The 23,554-nt window shown below is 39.3% G+C and overlaps 1 protein-coding gene and 1 long non-coding RNA gene across 3 annotated transcripts in view; both read left to right on the top strand.

Moving 5' to 3' along the window:
- LOC130229634 (long-chain-fatty-acid--CoA ligase ACSBG2-like) overlaps window positions 1–23,554 on the top strand; it is a 136,517-nt gene that overhangs the window by 88,900 nt on the left and 24,063 nt on the right. The gene's annotated exons all lie outside the window — the stretch shown is intronic.
- On the top strand, window positions 1,525–2,609 carry LOC130229636 (uncharacterized). The gene is made up of 4 exons (XR_008837864.1): window positions 1,525–1,633; window positions 1,708–1,900; window positions 2,096–2,188; window positions 2,520–2,609. It is a non-coding gene; the product is annotated as an uncharacterized LOC130229636 (long non-coding RNA).

Raw genomic sequence — 23,554 nt, 5'->3', positions numbered from 1 at the left:
GAGGCCAATTGCAAGTATATCAGTAGTCCTCAACAAAATAGTTGCCACCGCGTTTCCTCATGTTTCGGTGAGTTAATGTTGTGGGTACGCCAAAATCAATTTAATAATAATAATAAAAACATGCTATATTCGACACAGGCGTGGCTTCTGACGTCACGCCCTTTTTACCCGGGAAATCATTTCTGGCGCAAAACCCGTGAACAGGACCACACGAGGAGTGCATTTATCAGGATAGAGCGTCAAGAGAGAGAGGTAAGTTTACTAGCTTGTTTTGTAAACTCATATTTGTCAATTTGTGAAACGCAGACCAATTAAACCAATTATAGACAGCTAACATTACAGATGAGCCAATTACTGTCGTTGCTTGCCAATGGTCGTTAGGCCTGGCACGACAACAATTTTTTTGATTGATGATATATTGTTCCCGAAATAATTGCGTTAAACAATATTATCGTCATTTGAACACAATGCCCCAAAATACAAGTATATTAAAAAAATATAAACTGGAGAAACTGCCCAGGCCCTGCTTTCGCCTCGGAGAAGGATAAGAACACCACGATCTGCACCACGTAATCATGTAAATTATTGAAGTGATGATGTACATGTATTGTTCGATAAGTCAATATATATTGAGAATTCCGAAGTACTTGTTGTACATTGTACAAAGTAAATTTGTAAAAATGGATCTGGAAAATGGAAATGGAAAGTGCATATTTCATTTCAAGTTTTAACTTTAACTTGCAGTCTTTCATCTACTTTTTATTTTTTTTTGCTTTTTTATTTTTGATAAATACATGTTTTTTGTGTAACTAGTAACCATGGTCTAAGTTGGTAGTATGTTTTAAGCTGGTTGGACACAGTAAATGTGTAGTGTCATACAATCAAGATTTAAGTAATATTCACTGAGCTTTTGATTATTTGCTTTTTAACTCTACTTTTCAGAATGTAAATACATAACTGGATGCAATGTCTAAACGGAAGAGAATTAGTCCTGTGGAGGATGCCACTACACACATTCTGTCTGGCAAAGACAAGCCATGCTTTGAGGAGAGATTCATTAACTCTCATAAAGGTTAGTTAGTATCTGTATTTCAATGCTTTAGTCATCTCACACCACAAGAACATACTGTAGATTATTAAATCATATATCAAACATTAGACTGATATACATACGATAATAGCATTAAATGCATATGTAAAGCTGTGCTATGTTGAAAAATCTAATTTCAGTAGTTTTTTTTACTGGTATTATTAAGATAATTATTTTTTTGATGAAACAGTTGCTGTTGTGAATTGTGCAACTGATTGAACAGTTTTTCACAAAGGTTGAAACTAACCAGATGTTGGAAGAAGTTTTATGGCCTGTAATTAATTAGTGCATGCCCATTAAAGGCCATGTCAATTAAATAAAGGACCACCTAATTGTCACTGAAACGCATAATTTTCAACGCTGTCATTTCTCTATTTTAGGTAGAGGTGTGTTTGCTAGCATCTCCATTGACAAAGGATGCTTCATTCTTGAATACCGTGGAAAGTTAATTTCCCAAGAGGAGAGCCAAATAAGACAGAATAAATACAGTGAAACAGAAAATACCTTCTTATTTGACTTTGATTGGGACGGAAAACAATGGTGGTAGGTTTTGGGAACCATTTGTACTATTTTTGAACTATTGGAAACCAGTCTCATGTTTTGTTTTCTCATTTTAGCATTGATGCCTCAAAAGAAGATGGTTCACTTGGGAGATTAGTGAATGACGATTACAAGTCTCCTAACTGTAAAATTAAAAAAATAGGTGTTGGAGGCAAACCACATCTGTGTTTGTTTTCAATTAAGGACATAGCTTCTGGTGAAGAAATAACATACAACTATGGAGATTCAAAATGGCCATGGCGTACTCTGGTAATTAGGTCTCTATTTATCTTGAGTTGGCGTTGTTGAGTTATTGTACTTAATGTGTTATATTACCTGATAAACTGAACAATTTCTATTAATAATAACGATGCAGTATTATTAATAATAACGATGCAGTATTGACAGCATTGAACACTGCAAAAAAAAAAAAAGATTTGTTTAGACCAGGTTCTCTCTTTACAGATCAACCGAGCAGACTCTTGCAGTGATGAGAACACGCCATCAGAAGAGGCCGCATGCTTTCCTACCAAAATCAACAAGAAGTCAACTGAACAGGTAGATATTTTCAGTTTGAGTCAAGTTCTTGATCGTCTTATGAGACACAAGGAACATAATGATCCGTTTAGACCCTCAGAAGGTTCCAGTTTCACTCTAATCTATTATTGTATAGAGTAATAGACTTATTTGAACATAATAAGAAAGTCCTCATTTTTAAAACCGTGACGTAGCTTGAGGATTCCAGGAGTGTGTGAGGATAATCTGTCCACTGTACTGACATTGATGTGGTGTGAATCGTGTCGTGTGTGTGTGTGAAGGTCCTGATGTTTCTCCAGTATGAAATAAATGTAATGTGTTTCTCAGAGTAGATGATGTTCTCTCTTTACAGATCAACCGAGCAGACTCTTGCAGTGATGAGAACACGCCATCAGAAGAGGCCGCATGCTTTCCTACCAAAATCAACAAGAAGTCAACTGAACAGGTAGATATTTTCAGTTTGAGTCAGGTTCTTGATCGTCTTATGAGACACAAGGAACATAACGATCCGTTTAGACCCTCAGAAGGTTCCAGTTTCACTCTAATCTATTATTGTATAGAGTAATAGACTTATTTGAACATAAGAATAGGGATGGCCAAAAACATTTTTTTCCAATAGTTTTTTTAAACTGTGGTCCATTCATTATTGATTCTCAAAAGCAGTGAATCGATTTTTTTATTGTTATTATTTTTTTGTATTTTATTTTGGTTATCATTGCACATGCATGTCATCGAGGCATCCGCACTCACACTTACAGCCACATACATCATCAGGGCTTAACTTTTTGCAGTGTGTGGAAACAGTGTGAGGTCACCTGAGCAGGAGCAGAACTGAAGTGATGCTCACTGATCAACACAGATCATTTCCCTGGTCTCGAGACCACATCTCTGCTTTTTAACGATTAACTGATTAATTCCTTTAGTTAAATGGTTTAAAATATAAGTCATGTTAAAAATTTCTTTCAAGCTGTTTTTAAAATGTTTGCTGCGTGAGGAAAAAAATTTGCTAGACCCATCATTCATAATTGTGTTCTAGAGAAAAGCTCAGTCATGTCGAAGTTGCAATTAAATGCTTTACCAGAACATGATAAATAAATAGGTATGCCTATCTGTGAGAATATTACAAAGCCATATTATTAAATAATAAAGAATAAATAACTTAATATTGTAAGCATATGCTTATTTTTGCACTTTTGTGAAACGAGAAGGAAAAGTTATAGACTGGAAAATATTGTAGATATTAAAGTTTAATTTTATCTTAAATGTAAAATAAGCTAATCAAGTTTTAGATGGGACTCTTTTTAGGCAGGTGTTCTAAAGAAATTAATCTGCCCACTATTTTAGGCTATATGTTGTTAAGCTACTGAGGGGAGTTTTGTTGTTTGTTTAATGTGCAACAGCTTTTAGAACAAGTGGCGCTTAAATTATTTTTTATTAATTTACCGTTTGTAAAATGTTCACCTGATTCAGTTTTTGAAATTTCAAAACTTTAAAATTTATATTCATCGATTTGTGAATCGAATAGAAAACTTGTATTAAAATCTAATTGAATCTGGGCATTTTAATTGATGCGCACCACTAATAAAGTCCTCATTTTTAAACCGTGCCGTAGCTTGAGGATTCCAGGAGTGTGTGAGGATAATCTGTCCACTGTACTGACATTGATGTGGTGTGAATCGTGTCGTGTGTGTGTGTGAAGGTCCTGATGTTTCTCCAGTATGAAATAAATGTAATGTGTTTCTCAGAGTAGATGATGTTCTCTCTTTACAGATCAACCGAGCAGACTCTTGCAGTGATGAGAACACGCCATCAGAAGAGGCCGCATGCTTTCCTACCAAAATCAACAAGAAGTCAACTGAACAGGTAGATATTTTCAGTTTGAGTCAAGTTCTTGATCGTCTTATGAGACACAAGGAACATAATGATCCGTTTAGACCCTCAGAAGGTTCCAGTTTCACTCTAATCTATTATTGTATAGAGTAATAGACTTATTTGAACATAATAAGAAAGTCCTCATTTTTAAACCGTGACGTAGCTTGAGGATTCCAGGAGTGTGTGAGGATAATCTGTCCACTGTACTGACATTGATGTGGTGTGAATCGTGTCATGTGTGTGTGTGAAGGTCCTGATGTTTCTCCAGTATGAAATAAATGTAATGTGTTTCTCAGAGTAGATGATGTTCTCTCTTTACAGATCAACCGAGCAGACTCTTGCAGTGATGAGAACACGCCATCAGAAGAGGCCGCATGCTTTCCTACCAAAATCAACAAGAAGTCAACTGAACAGGTAGATATTTTCAGTTTGAGTCAGGTTCTTGATCGTCTTATGAGACACAAGGAACATAACGATCCGTTTAGACCCTCAGTAGGTTCCAGTTTCACTCTAATCTATTATTGTATAGAGTAATAGACTTATTTGAACATAAGAATAGGGATGGCCAAAAACATTTTTTTCCAATAGTTTTTTTAAACTGTGGTCCATTCATTATTGATTCTCAAAAGCAGTGAATCGATTTTTTTATTGTTATTATTTTTTTGTATTTTATTTTGGTTATCATTGCACATGCATGTCATCGAGGCATCCGCACTCACACTTACAGCCACATACATCATCAGGGCTTAACTTTTTGCAGTGTGTGGAAACAGTGTGAGGTCACCTGAGCAGGAGCAGAACTGAAGTGATGCTCACTGATCAACACAGATCATTTCCCTGGTCTCGAGACCACATCTCTGCTTTTTAACGATTAACTGATTAATTCCTTTAGTTAAATGGTTTAAAATATAAGTCATGTTAAAAATTTCTTTCAAGCTGTTTTTAAAATGTTTGCTGCGTGAGGAAAAAAATTTGCTAGACCCATCATTCATAATTGTGTTCTAGAGAAAAGCTCAGTCATGTCGAAGTTGCAATTAAATGCTTTACCAGAACATGATAAATAAATAGGTATGCCTATCTGTGAGAATATTACAAAGCCATATTATTAAATAATAAAGAATAAATAACTTAATATTGTAAGCATATGCTTATTTTTGCACTTTTGTGAAACGAGAAGGAAAAGTTATAGACTGGAAAATATTGTAGATATTAAAGTTTAATTTTATCTTAAATGTAAAATAAGCTAATCAAGTTTTAGATGGGACTCTTTTTAGGCAGGTGTTCTAAAGAAATTAATCTGCCCACTATTTTAGGCTATATGTTGTTAAGCTACTGAGGGGAGTTTTGTTGTTTGTTTAATGTGCAACAGCTTTTAGAACAAGTGGCGCTTAAATTATTTTTATTAATTTACCGTTTGTAAAATGTTCACCTGATTCAGTTTTTGAAATTTCAAAACTTTAAAATTTATATTCATCGATTTGTGAATCGAATAGAAAACTTGTATTAAAATCTAATTGAATCTGGGCATTTTAATTGATGCGCACCACTAATAAAGTCCTCATTTTTAAACCGTGCCGTAGCTTGAGGATTCCAGGAGTGTGTGAGGATAATCTGTCCACTGTACTGACATTGATGTGGTGTGAATCGTGTCGTGTGTGTGTGTGAAGGTCCTGATGTTTCTCCAGTATGAAATAAATGTAATGTGTTTCTCAGAGTAGATGATGTTCTCTCTTTACAGATCAACCGAGCAGACTCTTGCAGTGATGAGAACACGCCATCAGAAGAGGCCGCATGCTTTCCTACCAAAATCAACAAGAAGTCAACTGAACAGGTAGATATTTTCAGTTTGAGTCAAGTTCTTGATCGTCTTATGAGACACAAGGAACATAATGATCCAATTAGACCCAGTGGTGTCAACTTATTTTTAGTGTATTTTCAGACTCCTTAGTGACAAATTTTCAAAAAAGCGACTAGCGCCAAATCTAGCAACCTTTTTTTTTTTTGCTGTTACTGGAGATTTTTGGAGACCCTGATCTGTCTTAAATTTAATAATTTAAAAAAAAAGCTATTAAAAAAAGTTAACATTGTTGGAATTTCAACATACAGGTTCTGAACTGTTTATTTATAAACCACAGCTACACAGGTTTGCTGCCCGGATAAACCGACTGAGAGAACATCATAACAGACATGCTGAACGCTTTGAAAAGCTGTCTGAAGCACTTGTAATTGAAGGACGGGTGCCTGATAGCTCAGCGAATGATGAATCTGAGGTATATGCTAGTTTTTTTTTGTTTGTTTTTTGGAGGGGGGGTCAAAATGTCTTTCATATTTCAGCGTAATGTTTCTCATAGGGGCTTTTAATACAGTATTGACTGATCCCACAGATATCTTGTGAGGAATCCTGTTCTGACTACAGTGACAAGGATTATGTCCCTGATTCAGACAGTAGCTCATCAGACAGCAGTTGTAGAAGTGAAGAGCTTTATAACTTGCATGCTAAGCCACTGAAGGGAGGTGTTGTGGGGTTTCAGAGTACAACAGACAGGAGTGCAACAGACAGGAGTGCAGCAGACAGGAGTGCAAGCGCATTAAATAACCGCTCCACATCTGTGACCCCGATGCCTACTGACCTGCAAATAAACAGATACAAGAAGAAACAATATTGTGTTTATTGTCAGAAGCCATTCTCTAAAATCGCACGACACTTGGAGTTTGTTCATCACAATGAACTGGAGGTAGCTAAGGCATTCAGCTTTGACAAAAAGTCAAAGGAAAGAAGAGCGAGATTACACCTTTTGAAAAGCAGAGGGAATTTTGCCCATAATGCTGCAGTTTCAAAAGCTGGAATTGGGGAAATGGTTGCTTGCCGGCGGCCCAAAGAAGAAAAATCTACCTCTGACTTCAGTCACTGTATCCACTGTCAAGGTCTGTACAACAGAAAGACCCTATGGAGACACATGCGAACATGCCCCCAGAACCCCACAAATGAAAAACACACAGTTGGACAGAGGAGAGTTCAGTCACTCATCAGCTTGAGCCTTCCTCCACCAGCGGATGTTAGCAAAAGCGTATGGACCATTGCTTGTGAGATGGTGAATGATGAAGTTTCAGATGTTGTAAAAAAAAATAGATACATTCTTCTTTTAGGGGAGCAGATGTACAACAGGCTGAAGTCACATTCAGGAAGAAATAACTATGTTAAACAAAAAATGAGGGAAGTAGCAAGGCTTCTCATCACTGCCAGATCACTGACACCCATTCATAATATAGAGGACTTCATCCAACCCTGCAATTTTTCTCATGTTATAAAAGCAGTAAGAGCAGTCGCTGGATTCAGTGAGGAGACAAACACCTACAAGATACCATCACTGGCACTGAAGCTTGGACACAGCTTGGTGAAGATTGCCAACTCGGTGGAATGCAATGCACTGATGTCAGGACGCGAAGCCGTTGCAGAGTGTGCACGAAATTTCAGACGTTTGTATGAAAGCAAGTGGAATGATGTAGTGTCTGCAGCTGCACTGACTACTCTGGGTGAAGCTAAATGGAATAAGCCACAAGTCCTGCCATTTACAGAGGATGTCAGAACACTGCACACATTTCTATACTCAAAACAGCAAGAGTTTGTGAACGCCCTACAAGAAAAACCTACTAGCAAAAACTTTGCCAATCTTTGCAAAGTAATGCTGACACAGATCGTCATTTTTAACAGAAGAAGAGAGGGTGAAGTGTCCAAGATGGAAATCCAGTCTTACACGTCTAGAGACCAAACACCAATGCACAAAGATATCGCAGCTGGGCTCAGTGACTTTGAGAAAAAGCTTTGTGGTTATTTTCAAAGAGTGGAAATACGTGGTAAGAGAGGGAGAAAAGTACCAGTGTTGCTGACCCCTGATATGGTTGTGGCTGTGGATTTCCTTATAAGAATGAGAGAAAGGTGTCAAGTTCCTGTTGAAAACAAGCATTTATTTGCTCGTCCAGGTGCTCTGTCTCACTATCGGGGTGCAGACTGCATTCGCCTGTATGCCAAAGAAAGTGGAGCAAAGCATCCAGAAGCCCTTTGCTCAACAAAGCTACGTAAGCAAGTTGCCACGTTGTCCACAGTATTAAACCTTAAAGACAATGAGATGGATCAATTAGCCAACTTCCTTGGCCATGATATTAGAGTTCATCGGGAGTTCTACCGCCTCCCTGAAAGCACTTTACAGCTTGCAAAGATTAGCAAGGTCTTAATTGCTATGGAAAAAGGGAGACTGCCCGAACTCCAGGGCAAAGGATTAGATGGCATAACAATAGATCCTCAAGGTAAATATAACTGTGTAATATGTATTTTAACACAATCTGTAATCCATGATCAATTTTATTTCACAATGGTGTATATTCTGTGAAATATTAGGATTATTGTCAGTATTTCCTAAAATTTCAAACATAGGCAGCTGATTTGTCTTAATCAGATGCAATTCATGTGTTTTTGTTTTAAACAGATGAAATGGATGTCTCCAGCAACAGTTCCAGTGATGAGGCAGAACTGCAAACTTCAAGTTGCAGAAGTCAAGAGAATGAGGATCATATGAATGGTATATGGTATATTCTACTTCTACATTTTTCTTCCTCCAGCTCTGCCTTTACTCGCTTACTCTGGATAATTACACTAGCTAGAACTGTACATTTCGTCATGTACATAAGTCAGTTTACTATACTTCAGATTGTTGCTTGCATGCTCTACTATCAGCAGGCAACCTGCAAGACGAGGGACCTCAAGATGAGGGACTCGAGGTGTCTTCAAAGAAAAAGGCAAAAATGGGTATGAGAAAACATATCACTTGTCAAGTCAGAAGAATAACATGTTTATTGTAAAGATACTAAAGTACAATATTAACAAATTCTTTAATCATTTATTATTGAAATGCTTCATCATAGGCTCCCAGAAAGCACATGTGGGTAGACCTAAATCCCCTCCATTGTAGACTTGGATGTTGCCCATCTCAAACCAGGTAACTGTTTGAGATTATGAGATTAGACTTAATCTTTACCATAGTCCCAATATGTAGGTGGGATTAAGACATCAGTGTGTGTGTGTGTAGTTCAGGCCTATTATTCACTATGGTCCCAATATGTAGGTGTGATCTAGACATCAGTGTGTATGTGTGTGTAGTTCAGGACTTATTCACCATGGTCCCAATATGTAGGTGTGATTTAGACATCAGTGTGTGTGTGTGTGTAGTTCAGGACTTATTATTCACCATGGTCCCAATATGTAGGTGTGATTTAGACATCAGTGTGTGTGTGTGTGTGTGTGTAGTTCAGGACTTATAATTCACCATGGTCCCAATATGTAGGTGTGATTTAGACATCAGTGTGTGTGTGTGTGTAGTTCAGGACTTATTATTCACCATGGTCCCAATATGTAGGTGTGATTTAGACATCAGTGTGTGTGTGTGTGTGTGTGTGTAGTTCAGGACTTATAATTCACCATGGTCCCAATATGTAGGTGTGATTTAGACATCAGTGTGTGTGTGTAGTTCAGGCCTATTATTCACCATGGTCCCAATATGTAGGTGTGATTAAGACATCAGTGTGTGTGTGTGTGCGTGTAGTTCAGGCCTATTATTCACCATGGTCCCAATATGTAGGTGTGATCTAGACATCAGTGTGTGTGTGTAGTTCAGGACTTATTATTCACCATGGTCCCAATATGTAGGTGTGATTTATACATCAGTGTGTGTGTGTGTAGTTCAGGACTTATAATTCACCATGGTCCCAATATGTAGGTGTGATTTAGACATCAGTGTGTGTGTGTGTAGTTCAGGACTTATAATTCACCATGGTCCCAATATGTAGGTGTGATCTAGACATCAGTGTGTGTGTGTGTAGTTCAGGACTTATAATTCACCATGGTCCCAATATGTAGGTGTGATTTAGACATCAGTGTGTGTGTGTAGTTCAGGCCTATTATTCACCATGGTCCCAATATGTAGGTGTGATTTTGACATCAGTGTGTGTGTGTGTGTGTAGTTCAGGACTTATATATTGAATAATATGTATGGATTGTATAGCAGTAGTAAGTAATGACATTTACTGGCTTTGATTGATTTGCTTTGTATTTTAATTTTTTTAGGTCCAAAAGTCATTGTGAAAAGGAAGTGGTCAGAAGAGGAGGTCAATGCAGTTGAAAAACATATGCTGCATTTCATACACAGCTGTAGAGTTCCTGGGAAAGCAGACTGTGTCTCGTGTCTGTTGGCCGAACCTCATGCACTAAGAAACAGAGATTGGTCTGCTGTTAAGTTTTATGTAAATAACAGAATTGCTGCTTTGAAAAGACAACAGAGTCGGTAGGAGAGATTTTTCTTTACACATATATGCTGTTTTTAGTGTTGTCACGATACTGGAGTTTGATACCAATTGGTACTGAAATTTTAAAAACGTCCATTTCCATGCTCAACAGAAATGACTGTGATTGGCCGTGAAGGTCATCAGTTCATCGAACTCACCGCTGTTTACTAAGTGTAACCACAGATACAGGGACACTGGAGCGTTGTAAAGCTGTGAAGATCGGCTGGTCTGTCTGAGCTGACATACGAGCGATCCGATGATGAATCGACTGATCTTCGTGGTTTTAAAAGGCTCCAGTGTCCCTGTATCTGTGGTTACACTCAGTCAACAGCCTTGATTTCAGTGAACTGATGACTTTCACGGCCAATCACAGTCATTTCTGTTGAGCATGTGAACACAACGGCAAATCAGCGGTTTTTAAGAACGCGCTCAAAATGTTCGCAGGAAATGAACGTTTTTAAAATTTTAGTACCGTGACAACACTAGCTGTTTTATGTTTGAGTTTATATGTGTTTTTTGATCTTATCAGAATTTTGTTTGGGCATTAGTTCCAGGACACCAATCTGTTTTGGTCCCCATGTATTCAGCTGCATATAAACACTAAATGTTTGCACATTTTTTGTTACTGCAGATAGGATGCTGTTTTGTAATCAGTGTTGCTACAGCAATAAAATCGTTCTTGTGAATTCAGTATTGAATCTATATTTTATATAATGGGTTGCTCTTTGCTTCTGTCATAATTATCCAATTTTAGTTATTTTCTGGAGCAGCATTAGTAGTTGATTTATTTCAGTTGGTCTCCAGTTATACTTCACAGCAAAACATTTTTTTAATCGGTATGTTTATCTTAACTCGCCCTTCACTACAGTATGTGGCCAATACATTTTCTAGGTATGATTTGGACATCACTGTATGTCAGTGTAGTTCAGGTCTCACTTTTTACCATGGTCCCAATATGTAGGTATTATTTAGACATCAGTTTATTTGTGTTTATTTGTCCTGAAAAGTGATGAAATTAATGTTTGTCCTCATATGTAGGTAAAAAATCAGGTTGTGCAAAATGAGCTTGAAATGCAAATCTTAACAGATGACTGTCATAACAAGGCCATTGGCAACCTAAACCTGTTTTTAGCTTTGCTCTAGCAGCTTCAGAAAGGCATGTCCCCATTTGTGATGTATTTTTCATATGTACCAGTTTTTCACAAAAACGCGTATGTGTGTGTGTGTGTGTGTGTGTGTGTGTGTGTGTGAGGTGCATTTATAGTCCCTGATATCAGTTTTCATGAGCTACAGCTGTGTGTGAGTAATGAGGGGTCATCTGGAATTGGTGTGTGTCTGGTGCATGATGGGATATGTAGTCTAGTTTAGTGGCAGATGTGATGTGTAGAGTGCCCTCTAGTGTATATTTACACTATGCATAAGTGTCTTCACACTTTGAATGCTTTACTAGTGAGAAAACAGTTAACCATCTGTGCAAGGATAAAATTCATGGATTAAGGAAATGCTGGTGGATGCATCCATTACATATTTTAATTCATAATTCCGTTCCCTAATGACAAAGATTTGTTTCAATACTATTTTGAATTATACTTGTGCTGTGCCCGGCACCATTTTGTACCAGGTGTATGATAGGGCCCTATTTGTTTGTATAATTTAAATATATCTTATTAATTCTCACTGAAGCTACTGTACCGGAATTATTAGCTGAAAATGAGTTGTGGTCGAAATAAATAATATAAATCAATCCTGAATTTAAAGTAATGTAAAATCTGGTTATTTTGTAAGAAATCTGCATATTAATATTAATTTTATAAGAATTACTTTCATGTCATTTCATCTTCAGGAGCCATGCGTAGTCAAAATAAGATGATCATATTATTAAGTAACTTTTCTTTGGTCCAGTGCTTGATGTGAAAATACAAAGCTTAACTCGATGTACAACATACACTCAATGCATAAGGGAAATGTTTGCTGACACCTCTGCATGAAAGGCTGTGCTGCAGTTCAGTAAACACATAGACGTGTGGGGGCTTTTCTGCATGCATGTATCAAGAAGTTTATTGACAAAAGAATAAACAAGAGTAACTAAAATGACTAAATTTACAATAATTGAAGTGCGTAGGCATGAATCATGAAGACGATGCGGGGTAGCAAATAATGTACCGATCATTTATTTAGTTTGTCTCAAATATTAAAATTAGTATTAATATTAATATTGAGATTTTGCTCACTCCTTGTTTAAGGTGAGTGTGTGTATCAGATAACTCATTTTAAATGGGGTCATAGATTTCACTGTGGCAATAATTAACAATCAAATATTGTTAAAATGAATTATACAATTTTTTAAAGGAGTTTATTATCTGACCACTGTAGTGATTAGTGGTAAAGTCAGAAACTTCAATTCAATTCAATTCACCTTTATTTGTATAGCGCTTTTACAATGTAGATTGTGTCAAAGCAGCTTCACATAAAAGGTCATAGTAAATTGAAACAGTGTAGTTCAGTTTTTTTAGTGTTTAAGTTCAGTTTAGCTCAGTTCATTGTGGTTCAAAAATCACTACTGAGAGTCCAAACACTGAAGAGCAAATCCAATGATGTGCAGCTCTACAGATCCTGAACCATGCAAGCCAGTGGCGACAGCGGAGAGGGAAAAAAACTTCACTAACTGGCGAAAGTGAAGAAAAAAACCTTGGGAGAAACCAGACTCAGTTGTGCGACCATTTTAATTTGTCCGCTGGCCAAACATCTTGTGCAGAGCTGCAGTCTCAGCGGCGGAGGCTGGAAGCTGGCCTTAGCGAAGACTCGTCTGTCCGTGGAGCGTCACAGGAATCAGTCTCATGTTCTCCACTCCTCCATGACCACCACACTAGCTGCTCAGGATACGGCCTGGTCCAGGATATGGAAACCTTGGGATCATCTCGTCGTTGGTCTTGAATCGAATCAGTGACTCTGCATAGTCTGAGGGCCACGGGAAGAGTATGCCCAGGTGGAAATGGAGAATAAAGAGAATAATTAGCGTAGCTGCCGTTCATAGTGTAAATAAACAAGATGCAGAAGCCTGTGTGGAAACCCGCTAAGTGGTGCACTGAGTGTATGCTTTACTAAACAGATAGGTCTTTAAACTAGTTTTGAATTGGGAGAGTGTGTCTGAGCCTCGGACGTTATCAGGAAGGCTATTCCAGAGTTTAGGAGCTATAAATGAGAAGGCTCGACTTCCTTTACTCGACTTTGCTATTCTAGGTACTACCAGAAGCCATGAGTTTTGAGATCACCTACTTTGGCTCTCTGCAGAGGCGGTCGCACTTTTTTCCTCTCCATCCCATATCTCTCCTCGCTAGCTCCTCTTGTCTTTGTCTTATTCTCTCTCTGAGGCGCTCCGTGTCCTGCTATCCAAACGAATAAGGAATTATGGAATTGATCAACTAGTCTCTGAATGCGATTGACACCATCTTCTCGACGAGAAGTTTGGGCTCGGAAGAGCCTACCTGTCCTGCGGGGACGTTTGCAGCTGGATACGTGATGGACGGGTGGGAGAAGTGGCGCATCCTGTGCCTGGCTGCTCTGTCTCTAAAGGATATTGAAGACATTTACGTCTTCGGAACTTTGATAACAGGGTTTCTGCTGACGGGCTTATGCGGGGCCCTGGCGTATCGACGATTGATGAAAGCGGTCAGTGCTGCTCAAAACCCCACCAGGCTGGCCGGCTTGATTGAAGTGCTGATGGGCAGACTTGCTAATAATCAGACTGCAATATTAGATCGCAAACTGGAAAACATCGGGGTGAAGTTAGCAGCTTTGCAACAAGATTTGGCCAGATCTGGAGACGAGTGATGGACATTAAATATCTGTGAAATTGGAAGATATTGACCTAAAGTTGAAGTATCTTTCTACTCTTTCGGCTTCCCTGTGTTTTCTTTTCTCCTGCCAGATGGCCTTGGCTGGAGGAAAACAACTTCTCCCGGATAGCAAGATAAGGAGACGCTCTGAAATTCCTGCTCCCCGTCAAGAACACCTGTTGGACTTTACAGGCTTACACACACACACACACACATATACAGCACATCACTCCCTACCCCCATTACCATTGCCTTCGTGTGCTTTCACCCACTGGAAGGGGGAAGGCGGGTCTGTGACCAGCGCCTCCATGGCTGCAGGACCAGATGGCTGCCTGCTCTTACCGGACTATATCCACACCCCCTGTTCCCATCCCCTTTGGCAATGTTATGTCTTGTCGGTGTGTTTTTTGTGCTAGATTGCTGGGGCTTTTTCTTTCTCCCTGATCTCACTTTGCTCTAACTCAAGAGCAAGGTGAGGGAGTTTTTTTTTGCCTCTCTCTCCTGAAATGTATCTTATTTCCTGTTCCACCTCCTGTGACCTGTCTTCCCCTGGAATTGTTATGTTTGTTTACGGTCGGGGGGGTTCAATTTACTTGCATTTTGTTGCCTTGTACTTGTACATGTGTGATGACAATAAAGTTGAATCTAATCTAATCTAACCTAATCTTAAAGAGCGAGTTGGATTGTAGCGAGACAGAAGGTTGATTAGATAAACAGGAGCTAGATTATTTAAAGTTTTGTAGGTAAGAAGCAATATTTTAAATTCAATATGAAACTTAACAGGCAGCCAGTGTAAGGAGGATAAAATTGGGGTGATGTGATCAAATTTTCTAGACCTGGTAAGAACTCTGGCAGCTGCATTTTGTACTAATTGAAGTTTGTTAATAGAGGATGCTAGGCAGCCAGCAAACAGTGCATTACAGTAGTCCAGCCTAGAAGTCATAAAAGCATGGACTAGCTTTTCTGCATCTGTGATGGGTAGCATACTTCGTAGCTTAGCAATATTTCTCAGATGAAAGAAAGCAGTTTTTGTGACATGGCATATATGATTTTTAAAAGTTAAATTGCTGTCTAATATGACACCCAGATCTTTTATAGTAGAGCTAACGCTAACTTTGTATCCCTCTAGTTGTAGGTCGAGTTGTGAGATATGCTGTGTACAGGATTTAGGCCCAATAAGTAATCATTCTGTTTTGTCTGAGTTTAAGAGAAGATAATTGTTGGTCATCCAGTCTTTAACATCCTTAATACACTCAGTTAGCTTGGACAGTTTAGACATCTCGTCAGGTTTAGTTGAAATATATAATTGAGTATTATCTGCATAGCAGTGAAAGCTGATCACATGTCTTCTAATATTGTCTCCCAGGGGTAGCATGTATATTATAAACAGCTAAGGGCCTAAAACTGATCTTTGAGGCACCCGATACTTTACTGGGCTGACTTGTGAAGGCTGTCCATTAATATTCACAAACTGGTAACAGGCAGCTAAGTATGACTTAAACCATTGTAGACCCTGTCCCTGGACACCTGTAGACTTTAAGCGATTTATGAGGATACCGTGGTCAATGGTGTCAAATGGCGCACTAAGATCGAGTAAAACTAATAGCGAGATGCACCCTTGGTCAGCGGCTAAAAGTAAATCGTTGGTTATTTTCACTAATGTAGTTTCTGTACTGTGAAGAGCTCTGAAACCTGACTGAAACACTTCAAAAACATTGTTCGTCTGCAGAAAGGAGCATAATTGAGCAGAAACAACTTTTTCTAGCATTTTAGACATAAATGGAAGATTTGAAATAGGCCTATAATTAGCTAAGTTGGTGGGGTCCAGTTGTGGTTTCTTAATAGGCTTAATAACAGCTAACTTGTAAGGATTTGGAACATGGCCTAAAGATAAAGAAGAGTTGATAACGTTAAGAGGTTCTCCTATAACATGTAGCAATTCTTTCAGTAATTTTGTTGGAATTGGATCCAACAAACACATTTAGAACTGATTTAGAACTATTTATAATTTTATCTAGCTCTTTGATTTTGAAGCACTGTAGGTTATTTTGATTTGGTGGGATGTTTACTGGGTCTGAAGTATAAGGCGGTGCAGAAAGTTTAATATCTCCTATTGTCTGTCTAAAGCCTTCTATTTTATCACTGAAAAAAATTCATGAAGTCATCACTACTAATTTGTGGTGCAACATTTTGTTCCAAAGATGACCGATTATTTGTTAATTGAGCAATGGTGTTAAATAAGAATCTAGGGTTGTTATGATTATTTTCTATCAGTTTGCGGAGGTGCTCAGCCCTGGCTAATTTTATAGCCCTCCTATAGCTGGACATACTGTCTTTGTACGCAATTCTAAAAACTTCTAAATTAGTTTTTTTCCATTTACGTTCCAGGGCACAGGTTGCTGTTTTGAGAGCGTGGGTATGACTATTATACCATGGTGTAGTTTTATTCTCTCTAGCCTTTTTTAGTTTGATGGGTGGCACAGTATTTAGAGTGCTAGTAAAGATGGCATCCATACTGCTGGTTACTACATCAACGTCATTTGCATTTGCGTGTGCATTTCGAAATAGAGAAAGATCAGGTAAGTTATTTATAAATTCATCTTTGGTAGATGGAACAATAGTTCTACTGGGGCGAAATTGTCATGGTTGTAGGTGTGTGCGCACTTCTGAGTGTCTGTTGGTCACATGGTTTTGTTTTGTTTTGTTTTGGTGTTCCACATGTGTCTGTTACGTCAGTGTTATGTCACATGCTATGTGGAGTCCGGCTGTCCTGATTAGCCTGCCAGCTGCGACTCGTTATCTCCGCTATATTTGGACAGCGCGTCTCTTGTTTCGTGTCAGTTCGTTGTTATTTTTGATATGCTCTCTGTCTCTGTTCAGGGCTACGTGGAGAACCGTCTGACACCCAGAGCTACTCTGTTCCTGTCTGTTTTCCCCCGATCCCTGTTTGAGCGGGATACCTTATCTTTGTTTGTTTATTTTCCGTTTTTTGAACTTGTTCACTTGCTATATTGACTGTGTCAATAAGGTAATTTTACTTGCATATTGGATCCTTCTAGTACTCATTTCAGCATTACAGAATGAACTGACCTTACACATGGATCCAGCAAGTATAGCTCAATTTACAGAGTTCGTAAACCACACTAACACTAGTATAGACCGGCAGGAACAACTATTGGCTAATACCAATCAAGCCATTCAGACCGTGGTAGGTCAAATGTCTGCACTCACCACACAAGTTCAGCGCAGTTGACTGCCGGAGCGGTTTCACAGGAAACTGCATCATGATGCCAGCACCAGAAGCGATGAGTCATCCACCTGAACCTTGCCTTCCTCACCTGTCTTCCTACTCCGGAGAACCACAGCTGTGTCGATCCTTCTTGTTCAAGTGTTCCCTATACATGACCCTTCAACCATCTTTGTTTTCCAATGAGCAATCCAAGGTCGCTTTTGTGATTACGCTCCTTTCCGGAAAAGCTGCGTTGTGGGGTACCTCCGTGTGGGAACAAAAACTACCCTGCTGTTCCTTCTTCGACTTGTTCTTGGAGGAAATATAGAAGGTCTTTGATCGCGCAGCCTCCGGGAGAGAGGCAGCGAGAGTTCTCGCTGAGCTCCGCCAAGGAAATCGGAGCGTGGCGGATTACTCCATAGAGTTTCGGACCTTAGCTGCGGAATGCGGCTGGAACAAGGAGGCGCAACGGGACATGTTCCTTCATGGGTTATCGGAGCATCTCCAGGATGAGATTTATACTCTGGACCTGCCCAAGACTTTTGATGGTCTCATAGACCTGGCTATCTGAGTGGATGCCCGACTGCTGCGTAGGGAGACGCGCGTTCGACTGAGTGCATCCTCTGAACTGGTCCCCGATTTTCCTGTTCTGTCGATGGTTCCAGAGGTTGGGACCACTGATCCGGAGCCCATGCAGTTAGGCAGGTCCCGTCTCTTGGTACAGGAGAGGCGTCGACGCAGGAGCGAGGGGCTTTGCCTATATTGCGGAGGAACTAGACATCGAGTGGCCTCATGTCCAGTAAAAGACCACACCCATCAGTAGGTAAGAGGTTACTGATGGGTGAGATGAATTTAAATAAATCCTTTGTCACCACCACCCTACTGCCTCCTACTCTGTATTGGGCTTCAGAAACTCAGAGCGTTAAAGCCCTTATTAATTCAGGAGCTGAGGTAAATTTCATTGACACTAGTTTTGCCTTTAATAACTTAAGACTTATCATTTCGGGAAATCATGTCGAAAACATATCTTTTTATTTAACAGACTGCACTAATACACCAGTGGTCTTCGCCCATCCTTGGTTGTTTCTCCTCAAGCCCCATATTAATTGGGGACACAATACTGTTTTTTCGTGGAGTGAGTACTGTCACGCATCTTGTCTCTCGTCTGCTTATTCTGCTGTGTCTTGTTCTGTGTTTAAGGAGGAGCGCATGTACCTGTCAAACGTGCCTAGTGAGTACCTTGACCTGAAGAGAGTGTTCAGTAAGTCTCGAGCTGCTTCTCTTCCTCCCCATCGTCCCTATGACTGTGCTATAGACTTATTGCCAGTGACGTCTCCGCCTAAAGGCAAGTTATACTCACTTTCTGCTCCTGAGTGGGAGGCCATGAAGAAATATATTTCTGATTCTCTAGCAGCTAAGATCATTCGCCCTTCTTCATCACCGGCGGGAGCGGGATTTTTTTCATGAAAAAGAAAGATGGGTCACTTTGACCATGCATAGATTATCGAGGGTTGAACAACATCATGGTAAAGAATACCTATCCTTTGCCGATGGTGTCTTCAGCGTTCGAGCGTCTGCAGGGGGCATCTTGTTTCACGAAATTAGATCTCCGCTACGCTTATCATGTGGTTCTCATCAAAGAGGGACATTAATGGAAGACTGTGTTTAATACCCCCAGGGGACATTTTGTCACAGGTCTCCTGCCATCTGCTGGCAACATGGTCATTTTGACCGCTGTGGACCGGTTTTCGAAGGCTACTCATTTTATTCCTCTGCCCAAATTACTCTCAGCCAGAGAGACAGCGGATGCTGTCATTAATCACGTCTTTCACATTCATGGCCTCCCGATCGATGTGGTTTCTGACAGGGGGCCTCAGTTTGTCTCTAAATGCTAGAGAGAATTCTGTCGTTTATTGGGGCAACTGTAAGTCTTTCTTCTGGATTCCATCCTCAGAGTAACGAACAAACTGAAAGGGTCAATCAAGACCTCGAACGTATGTTGTGATGTTTGGTTTCTCAGAGTCCCACCTCTTGGAGTCAGCAGCTTCCATGGGTGGAGTACGCACACAATTCATTGGCAGTGTCTGCCACGGGCCTGTCTTCGTTTAAGTGTAGTTTAGGTTTTCAGCCACCAGTTTTTTCCAGTCTGGAAACCGAAATCGTGGTCCCCTCCACCCATGCCTTTGTCCAGAGGTGTCAACACACTTGGAACAGGGCCAGACAGACCCTCCTCCAAGTGGGTGCGCACACCAAGGCTAAAGCCGATCGGCACCGGTCTAAGCCTCCCGTTTACGTTGTCGGTCAAAGAGTGTGGCTTTCTACTAAGAACATTCCCTTGCATTCCGTATGTAATAAACTCGCACCTAAATTTATTGGCCCATTCACTGTCACCAAGATCATTAGTCCGGTGGCAGCCCCCCCGGCCACGTCTCGTAGATGGGGAGACTGTTTAGTCGGTTAAGCGCATTCTGGATTCAAGACGGAGGGGACGAAGTTTTCCTTACTTGGTGGACTGGGAAGGTTACGGACCTGAGGAGAGAAGTTGGGTTCCTACAAAGGACATATTAGATCACTCTCTCATCGATGATTACAGTCAACAGGTAAGCTCTTTGGGGAGCACCAGGAGGTGCTCCTAGCCGAGGAGGTACTATCACGGTTGTAGGTGTGTGCGCACTTCTGAGTGTCTGTTGGTCACATGGTTTTGTTTTGTTTTGGTGTTCCACGTGTGTCTGTTACGTCAGTGTTATGTCACGGGCTATGTGGAGTCCGGCTGTCCTGATTAGCCTGCCAGCTGCGACTCGTTATCTCCGCTATATTTGGACAGCCCGTCTCTTGTTTCGTGTCAGTTCGTTGTTATTTTTGATATGCTCTCTGTCTGTGTTCAGGGCTACGTGGAGAACCGTCCCACACCCAGAGCTACTCTGTTCCTGTCTGTTTTCCCCCGATCCCTGTTTGAGTGGGATACCTTATCTTTGTTTGTTTATTTTGCGTTTTTTGGAGTTGTTCACGTGCTGTATTGACTGTGTCAATAAAGTATTTTTACTTGCATATGGGATTCTTCTAGTACTCATTTCCGCGTTACAGAAATATCGGAGCGGATCTGCTAATTTTAGGTAAACACAACTTATATAGTAAGAGGTAGTGGTCTGTAATATCATCACTTTGTGGTATAATGTCTACATCAATGACCTCAATTCCATAAGACAGAATTAGATCTAGTGTATGCTTTAAGCGATGGGTTGGAGTGTTGTTAGCATCATCTATGTGGATGTTAAAGTCTCCTACAATTAGTATTTTATCAGTTTTTACTAGTAAGTCAGAGATAAAATCAGAAAACTCTTTTAGAAAATTGACATAGGGTCCTGGGGGTCTATATATGGTGACTAGAGCGAGAGATAAAATAGGTTTTTGCATAGTGTCCGGAAGCATAACATTAAGCACTAATACTTCAAAGGAGCTAAACATAAGTCCGTTTCTCTGATTAACATTAAGAATATCACAAAAAATTGATGCAACTCCACCACCACGACTAGTTTGACGAGCCTCATGTTTATATAAGAATCCTGGAGGAGTTGCTTCATGTAAACTAATATAGTCATTTTGTTTCAGCCAGGTTTCAGTGAGACAGAGTGCATTAAGATGGTTATCTGTTATTATTTCATTTATGATAAGTGCTTTAGGTGCTAGTGACCTGATGTTTAGGAGACCAAGCTTCATGAAATTTTCACTTTTTAGTGGTTTTTCTGGTTTAATTCTTAATAGATTATTTCTGGAGCACACAGTACGTTTATTTCTTGATCTAATAATACGAGGAATAGACACAGTCTCTATGGGGTTAGCCAGATATGCATTACTGTTATTTATGTGGGACGAATAGAAGTCTGTATGGCTAAATTGTGAATTTTGTGAATTTTTATTTACTAGTCAGATAGAGCGAAGTATTCTGGAGATGTTGCCCGACAAGTTCAGCTCCAGCTCGAGTAGGGTGCAGCCCGTCAGCGCGGAAAAGCCTAGGACACTCCCAGAAAAGATTCCAGTTATTGGCAAAGAGCAATTTCTGTTTTTTACACCATGTTAGTAGCCATTCATTCAGAGCAAAAAGTCTTTGGAGCCTTTCATTTTCTCTGCGGTAATTAGGAAGCGGTCCAGAAACGATGATCTGCGCGGCGGGCGAGGTGCGTCGAACCGTCTCGATCAGACTCCTGAAGTCCTTCTTCAGCATCTCTGTCTGCCGGTGCCCGTTGTCGTTCGTCCCCTCTGAGGCTCTCAGCAGCGCTTGAGGAAACTTGTGGAAATTAACTTGTGAAAATGAATTTCCAATATGAACAAATGCTCCAGAGTTAACACTAAACTCTGGCCCTTTTGTTAAGCTTATCAGAAAAGTGGCAATTGAGATGGTGACCATCTGCCCTTTGTTCATCTGAAGGACAAAGGCGTTAAGAGCCCAAAACTTGCAAAACAGCTTCTTGATCCAAACAATATTCTTTCTAATCTACATCGTCTCAGACACAGAGAGACATGGCTCACAAAACTTCCATCTCACAAAAGTGACACAAAACGAAATATTTATATACTTTATATACCTTTAGATTCGAATGATCATGCATATGTTTAATATGCACTGCTTGAAATATTCCACTGTATGAAACTTTGCTTATTAATGTTTATTATATGAATGCTTAGGTAAAGATCAACATTACATAGTGACTCTATATATTAAAAACAATGCCTTGGATAAATTAGATGTGGTTTGAAAAGTTAATTATGCATAGGAAAATATTTAAGACTCTTAAATATAATAACAGTTTAACTGTGGATTATAACTATGCAAATGCCGGTCACACTATGGATGACTTCTTCCAGTGACCAACTCAAAAGTCGACATATTTTCAGTCCCTCCTTCCAGAGAAAGGATAAAAACATTCTCTCAAAGAGGAAGGGAAGGTAGTCTTAAAGAGGAAGGAGACTAGTGGTATCAGAACGAAGAGTAGTGGGAGTAGTAGCCCTCTAAGAGAGACAAGGTAATCAGGAAGAGAAGTGTGTGGAGGCCTAATACACAAGGTTGTAGTGGTGTGGTTTTTAATGCAAGCATTACACCACTGAATGTCTGCAAGACAAAACAAAAGGATTTTAATTCCCAACCCTCTAAGAGAGAGCTTAGCATAATGTGTTTCAGTATGAAATATTTTAATTAATTAGATGTTTATAACTGATATTGTTTAATAGCAAAAACTTCCTCAGTTCTTTGTTATTTTAGAATAAGGTTTACCTTATCAGACTCTATCTTGTTTTTAGAAAAGAGTTATTAACCACAATCCTTAACTTAATCACTTTCATGATTCATGCCTACACACTTCATTTATTGTACATTTAGTAATTTTAGTTACTCTTGTTCACTCTTTTGTTAATAAATACACATTTACTACAATTGTGTCTTCCTTGTGTTGATAATACAGTAAAAGGCTCTACAAGTCAGACGATCTCATTATCCTTGAGATCTGGCCAGATAATAAACACCTTTATATTTGTATATTTCAATTAACAATATTTTATTGTTAATTATTTTGACAGCTGTCTGATGCCCGGTTTAAAAGGAGTTATTTATCTGTTATTTCTACATTATTTGGTGCCCTACGAGAGGCTAAAATATCAATATTAACATTAATACCAAAATATTGATGTCAATATCTGAGATAAATTATCCAATTATCACTACATTATCACTACATTAATTGGGGCCCTCGTGTGAGGCTAAAATATCAATATTAATATCAATACCAAAATATTGATATTAATATTTCTCCTAAATCCAATTATTACTACACCATATCGAAAGGATAGTGAGATAGTCTGACTTGTAGAGCCTATTACTGTATTATCAACACAAGGAAGACACATTTGTTATAAATTAGCATTTATGAACAAAAGAGTTCACAAGAGCAACTAAAATTACTAAATGTACAATAATTAAAGTGCATAGGCATGAATCATGAAGGTGATTAAGTTGAGGAGTTGTGATGAATTACTCTGTTATCGGTTCTTAAGACAAGCTAGATTCTGATAAGATAAACCTTATTCTACAAACAACTGTATATATATATATATATATATATA

The sequence above is a fragment of the Danio aesculapii genome, chromosome 5 (assembly GCF_903798145.1).
Source record: "Danio aesculapii chromosome 5, fDanAes4.1, whole genome shotgun sequence".
Classification (NCBI taxonomy): Eukaryota; Metazoa; Chordata; class Actinopteri; order Cypriniformes; family Danionidae; genus Danio; species Danio aesculapii.
The sequence above is the reverse complement of the archived record's forward strand: the minus strand, read 5'-3'. Positions and strand labels throughout refer to the sequence as shown.